Consider the following 7,630-nt stretch of genomic DNA (forward strand, 5'->3'; position numbering starts at 1 on the left):
CCCAGGGTCCTGGGATCGAGCCCCGCATCGGGCTCCCTGCTTGGTGGGAAGCCTGCTTCTCCCTCTCTCACTCCCCATGCTGTGTTCCCTCTCTCGCTGTCTCTGTCAAATAAATAAGTAAAATCTTTAAAAAAAAAGAAAGAAATTACAATATTCAATGCAATAAAGGGTACTGTGAGATGGGCTTTCTCATACTCACCTGATAAAAATATAAACTGCTATGAGCTCTCTGGAAAGTAATTTGCCAGTATATTCAAAAGCCCTAAAATGTTCCTGTGCTGCCGAAAGTACAGTAGTATCAGAAATTCTGGGGGTGGGGCCAAGCAATCTGTTTTAACAAGCTACCCAAGTGATTCTGACTAACATTTCCATTTGAGAACCACTGCCCAATGGACTCTCATCCACTCCTGTGGTTAATGACCATCTATAGGCAGATGAGACCTACATCCACATCTGTGTCCCAGATGTCTTTTTTGAATTCCAGGCCCATAGAACCAACTACCCACTTGACATTTCTTATTGATATCTCATAGATACTTCAAAATAAGTAAGTTTAACATTAGTTTTAGATATTTCTCCCCAAAATATTCTCTACCGCCAGTGATTCCAATCTCCATAAATAGCACTATTACTTCTACTCAAGCCAGAAACGTAAGTTCATCCTTGACTCCCCTACGTTCTTCCACCTCATCCCCACATCCAATCAAGCGCTATTTCCTAAAGATATATTGTTATGGACTGAACTGTGTTCCCTAAATTCATATGTTGAAGCCCTAAACCCCGTGTGACTAACTGGAGATAGGGGCTTTAGGAGGTAAAGTTAAGTGAGATCATTTATAAGAAGAGGAAGAAAGAATGAGATCTCTGTCATGTGAGGACACAATGCAAGCCATCTGCAAGCTAGGACTAGAGCTCTCCACCAGAAACCAACCCTATTAGACTTTGATCTGGGACGATTAGACTCCACGACTATGAGAAAATAAATTTCTCTTGTTTAGGGCCCCCAGTCTTTATTATATGTTTTATTATGGCAGCTTGAGCAGACTAAGACAGATATCTGTAAACCATCCATTTCCTTTTATCTCCATTGCTACCATCCTTGTATCGATTATTTTCATCTCTTGCCTAGATAGACTACTGCAATATCCTTCTAGCAGTTTTCTCTTGAAATCAGTTCCACCTACTTCCAACCATTCTCTATACCCAGCTAGACAGATACCATCAAGACACGTTTCTATTTAAAATCCCTCAGTGGTGAGGCGCCTGAGTGGCCCAGTTGACTGGGCGTCCAGCTCTTGATTTTGGCTCAGGTTGTGATCTTGGGTTGTGGGATCTAGCCCTGCATCCATCGGGATCCATGCTCAGTGGGGAGCCCGCTCTTCTTCCTCACCCTCTGCTCCTCCTCTCTCTTTCCCTCATAAATAAATAAATCTTAAAAAAAAAAAATCCCTCAGGGGCACCTAGGTGGCTCAGTTGGTTAAGTGTCTGCCTTGGGCTCAGGTCATGATCCAGGGTCATGGGATCAAGCCCCATGTTGAGCTCCCCGATCAGTAGGGAGTCTGCTTCTCCCTCTCCCTCTGCTTCTCCCTTTCCTTCTGCTCCTCCCCCTGCTTGTGCTCGCTCACTCTCTCTCTCAAATAAAATAAAATCTTAAAAAAAAAAAAATCCCTGGGGCACCTGGGTGGCTCAGTCGTTAAGCGTCTGTCTTCGGCTCAGGTCATGATCCCAGGGTCCTGGGATCGAGCCCCTCATCGGGCTCCCTGCTCAGCAGGAGGCCTGCTTCTCCCTCTCCCACTCCCCCCTGCTTGTGTTCCCTCTCTCGCTGTGTCTCTTTCTGTCAAATAAATAAATAAAATCTTAAAAAAAAAAAAATCCCTCAGTGACTTTCTACTATATTTCAAATAACGCCCAATACTTAACATGGATATGTTAGGATGCTATAAGAAATATTACCTGATGGACTCCAACCCCACCCCAATGTACTGATCCCTGTCCCTCCCCCTCTAGACACTTGGTGCCCTCAGTATTTGCATTGCTTCGCAAGCAACCTCCTGGTCAGCCTATCTTTTAGTGTCACTTTCTGGTCACACTGGAAAATATTGGGCTGCTCCCCGCAGCCCACAGGGGATCACTTCCATCTGTGAGGCTGTGCTTGGGTCCTTTTCTCAGGGACCCTATGCAGCCGCTTTACTCTTTTCTCACTCAGTATGCATACTGCCCCAATTTCTCTAATGCCCAGCCTTTTTTTTTTTTTTTTTTGGTTTAGATTTAGCCAAATATTTAAAGTTTCTGTTGCTGGTTTTCTTTGCGGCACTTCCTCCACCTCTTGGGGGAATACCTCTTGGCTTACAGCCCAAGTGGTGGAGGGTTGACAGTTAATAATAATACTGGCATTAAAAACACATCAATTAATAACTTTATAAATTACCCCCAGGCATTGGCTAGAAAGTCTTGCACGATTCGGTTTCCATCAATAGCTCACTAGTCTCTCCAGCTTTGTTGGGGAAAAGCCATGTTGACTTTTAGTTTCTCAAATAGCCCAGGCCCTCTCCCACCTTTGGGCCTTTGCACATAGTGGCCCATCAACCTGGAACACATTTTTTGTCCTTCCCTTTGCCTATTCACCTTTTATGTTTCAACTTAAACACCATCTCCTTAGGAAGAACATCCTATACAAGGTTAGGTCTCCTGTCATACATTCCCAACATACTTAGGATTTTTTTCAACTTGTAGTTTATACACTTGTAAATTACTTACAACTTTTTTTTAGTGTCTACCTTCCCTGCTAGGCCATAAATTCTATGTGTCTGTTTTCTCTAATACAACCTCAACATCTAGAACGTACTAAGTGTTCAATGAATATTTATGACTGACCCCTGAATAAAGTTAAATAATCACAGGGTAGATTTCAGAATTAGGGTTCTGGTACCATATCGATTTACTTTCAGTATGCCAAGATTGCAAAATATATTTATTTGTTTTTTTAAGTATTCATCTGCAACTACTCTTCTGAATGAATCAGGATTTTATCATTACAGATTTGGAAAGAAATCTGCTTGCTCACATATAACCATTGTCCATATACCCTAGCTTTAAACTTTTATCTCCATCAAAACACTCTCTTTGTTCTCATGGAACCTAGGCAACAGGTTTAGCATGAGTAAATGGTATATATTTGAATTCAATCAAATACAGTTACATTTCTGAAATACTTTTTCTGCATAAGATTTCACTCAAAGCAAGCTTGAAAACCACTCCTAAACAATGGCTTTAAGTCCTAGAGAAGAAACAGAACTTTCACAATGGGTTGGAAGAAAAATCTAGAGTTCTCCTTTACACAAAGACCCATAAAACATTTGCATTTACAGTAATACCTGTAGTTTTGAGTTTTGTTCTCTTCACTTACACTTATCCTACATAATTTTTCCTTCCCCAATTTACATACCTAATGTGTATTTGTCAGCAGGCTGGAGGAAAGGGAAGGAAGGACTGAGGGAAAGAAAAGGAGAGCTCTGAGGGAAAGGGCTGGATCTTAGGCATCTCCTAGGCAACTTATAACACTGAGTATCCTACCATGAATCTTCTCACTTTTCCTTTTTTTTTTTTTGAAGATTTTATTTATTTGGCGAGAGAGACGCAGCGAGAAAGGGAACACAAGCAGGGGGAGTGGGAGAGGGAGAAGCAGGCTTCCCGCAGAGCAGGGAGCCCGATGAGGGGCTCGATCCCAGCACCCTGGGATCACAACCTGAGAGGAAGGCAGATGCTTAACGACTGAGCCACCCAGGCGCCCCTCACTTTTCCTCTTATACAATTTTGTAAAAAATACAAAATACATTGATTCCACGTCATATTGGGAAAGACACAAATAGATGTATGTCATCTTCAGGACAATCATGGTTGTACCACACTAAAGAAATAATTTAGCTACAGCAGTAATTCTCTGAAGTCCACACAGCAGAGAATCCATCCCACTAATCAATCCCCAGACCTGAGTCATCAATCCATTACAAGCTGCCAACAATATATCATCTTCATTTGGATGTCAAACCCAACATGTCTCAAACGGAACTCATTATTTCCTCCACAAACTGGTTTCCCTTCTTAATTTCCCTCTTTGAACCAGCGCTACAATCGGAATCCTAGTCATCCGAGTTTACAACCTAGGGGCTCCCTATATTGTCTCTCTTTTCTCATCCTTCACAGTACAGGGAAAAGGGAAGGAGTTAGGACCTCCTCTCTGTCCTAACCACTCAAGTGGTTTACGCACTGTCTTCACAGAGTTGTCAAGGTGTAGTACAAGGCCCGAGTGGGTCACAATGCCCTGTTGCCTTTGTTAAAAATGTAGACTTCCAGCTGTACCTCAGACCTACTACGTCAGGGTTGGGTGGGGAATCTGCATTTTAAATGAGCTCCTCAGGGGACTTCTTAGGCCGAGTAAACAGAATCGATGCTCTAAAGGAAATGACCCAATCACAGGAAGTCACACTGCGGAGGAGAAGCAAGGTGAGTAAGACACTCTGTCCAAAGGATACAGAAAGAGGTAATGGAGTCCCAAGCAGGTGAGTGGAACACAGAGGCAGACAAACGGAGGAGACAGTCTGTAAGGGTTCAACACTTCTGAAGCCACCATTTAGATCTGTTTATGAATAGCCTTCACCAGGGTAAGGCAGGAGAGACCGCAGTTCACCAAAAACAGGACCAATCAGAACATGTCGGAGACCAGTTCTAAAAATTAAAGCACACAGAGGAGAAACAGGAACAACTCAAGTAGCGATGGGCCATCCCAGAGTTATCACTGGCCCATGGGATAACAGCTGGTTGACGATAAAGAGATACAGGGAACAACAGGAGGCTGGCAGGAATGATGGGCTTCATCTGTGTTAGCCAGGATTTGATTGACATAAAAGAAGCCGTTCTAGCTAATTTAAACTCAAAGCGGTTTAACATGAAGAACTAAGTGTCTACAAAATGGTTAGAAAGTGTGGAGAAACAGGCTTCAGCATGAGCTTCCAGGAATAATCACCAGACATGCCAACCTGTGCAATGGTCAGAGACCTGGGGAATGACCGGAAAGCTGAGCAGTAAGGAAATGGCAGCCTCAACTCCTGGCTCCAGGCACACTGCCTCAGGGCAGATCCATGCCATCAAAATGGATGTCCCTGGCACGCAGAGAAATAGGTACCAGACCCTGGGTACATCGTCAGAGAAAAACCAGAGCCTCCATATCCTTGCTTGCTAGTGGAAACAGCAGGAAGTGCCACCTCTGTCTCATTTCTGTCTTCCAAATATAACATTCATATGTCTGCTTTGGCAAAAGCTGGGCCACATATGGAATCTGAGGAAGTCTGGGAAATGGAAGCTTTAGCTCTCTGTCCCCTAGCCCGTTACAAGGGGAGAGAGGTGGAGTAGTATGGGCCATATATCTCTCTCGGCATCATACTTAGCTATAAGCTTCTCTACTAAACTGGTAGCTATCAGAGACCAGGGACCTGATATTAACTGTCTCAGAAGTCTCAGCACTTAGCAGAGTGTCTGATGAATAGGAGGAAAAGGAAGGAAGAGAGGAAGGAAGGAAGGAAGGAAGAGAGGAAGGAAGGGAGGGAAAGTGGGTAGCAAGGAGCTCAAGACCAAGTCCAGGCAGAGTCTACAGGTAGGAAACATCGGAAAATTCTGTTTGGGCAATATTTAAAATTTAAGATGAAATGAAGCAAGAACTGATACTAATAATTCTTATTTCTTAGTAGCTTTTGATTTCAGTCTGCTTCTCTTCATTTCCATGACTATGAACTTGATACAGTTCAAATTCCTTACATCTGGAAAAAATCAATGGTCTCCTAACTGGTGCCCTGCCCAATTTCTCTCAATTCCTCCCCATTCTACACACTGCTCTCTGACTGGGTTTCCTAAAATAGTGGTCTTCAAACTTTTTACTTGCAAACGCTTCCAAAATAATTTTGTAAAGCTTTGTATCTTCTTGCACATTAAGCTGACATCGAAAACTTTTCATCTCAAGTTAAAAATACTTGCAAAGGATATAACTTCCAGTGCGTTGTAAATATTATCATTAAAAAATATATACAGCTCTTTCCCATCTTGCAAGATGGCAGGCAAAAAAGCTGAGAAGCCCGATACTAAGGAGAAGAAACCTGAAGCTAAGAAGGCTGATGCCGGTGGCAAGGCTAAGAAGGGTAACCCCAAGGCTAAAACGCCAAAGAAGGGGAAGCCCCACTGCAGTCGAAACCCTGTCCTTGTCAGAGGAATTAGCAGATATTCCCGATCAGCTATGTATTCCAGAAAGGCCATGTACAAGAGGAAGTATTCGGCAGCTAAATCCAGGGTTGAAAAGAAAAAGAAGGAGAAAGTTCTTGCTACCGTCACAAAACCAGTTGGTGGTGACAAGAACGTTGGTACCCGAGTGGTTAAACTTCGCAAAAAGCCTAGGTATTATCCCACTGAAGATGTGCCTCGAAAGCTGTTGAGCCACGGCAAAAAACCTTTCAGTCAGCACGTGAGAAAGCTGCGAGCTAGTATCATTCCCGGGACCATTCTGGTCATCCTCACTGGGCGCCACAGAGGCAAGAGGGTAGTTTTCCTGAAGCAACTGAGCAGTGGCTTGCTACTTGTGACCGGACCTCTGTCCCTCAATCGAGTCCCTCTGCGTAGAACACACCAGAAATTCGTCATTGTTACTTCTACCAAAATTGGTATCAGCAGTGTGAAAATCCCCAAACATCTCACTGATGCTTACTTCAAGAAGAAGCTGCGTAAGCCCAGACACCAGGAGGGTGAGATCTTTGACACCGAGAAAGAGAAATAACGAGATTACAGAGCAGTGCAAGGTTGATCAGAAAGCCGTGGACTCGCAAATTCTGCCAAAAATCAAAGCTGTTCCTCAGCTTCAGGGCTACCTCTGCTCTGTGTTTTCTCTCACAAATGGAGTTTACCTTCACAAATTGGTGTTCCAAATTTCTTACAAAGAATGTAATTAAATAACTGATCCATTTAAAAAAATATATATATATACACACATATATAACAGCACTTACAAGATATACCTAACAGTATCTAAATACCACATCATCTATTTAAATACATGAACAAGTTGTTCTTTAATAATCAGAGATTTTGCATCTTTCCTTTCTCTCCTTGAAATCATATATCTATTCTGCTTCTACCAAAAACTTTCATCCTAATATGACATATTTTTTAAATTTATTTTTTATTTTTTAAAAGATTTTATTTATTTATTTGACAGAGAGACAGCGAGAGAGGGAACACAAGCAGGGGGAGTGGGAGAGGGAGAAGCAGGCTTCCCGCCGAGCAGGGATCCCGATGCGGGGCTCGATCCCGGGACCCTGGGATCATGACCAGAGCCGAAGGCAGACTCTTAACGACTGAGCCACCCAGGCACCCCCCACCTTGTTTTTAAAGATTTCTAACATGAATATTTTTATTCTTCAAAGACTTTGGTCAATTACCTTATCACAACAAAAGGCATAAATTGTTGAAATTATATTTTTTTAATTTGAGGTGACCATGAAGCTATATTTAAAAATTATTACGGATCGGGGTGCCTGGGTGGCTCAGATGGTTAAGCCTCTGCCTTCGGCTCAGGTCATGATCCCGGGGT

General features: G+C 42.9%; 1 pseudogene; it reads left to right on the top strand.

Moving 5' to 3' along the window:
• Positions 1–6,100: 6,100 nt before the first annotated feature.
• LOC110579862 lies at positions 6,101–6,989 on the top strand (annotated as a pseudogene).
• Positions 6,990–7,630: the final 641 nt, after the last annotated feature.

The sequence above is a fragment of the Neomonachus schauinslandi genome, chromosome 12 (assembly GCF_002201575.2).
Source record: "Neomonachus schauinslandi chromosome 12, ASM220157v2, whole genome shotgun sequence".
NCBI lineage: Eukaryota > Metazoa > Chordata > Mammalia > Carnivora > Phocidae > Neomonachus > Neomonachus schauinslandi.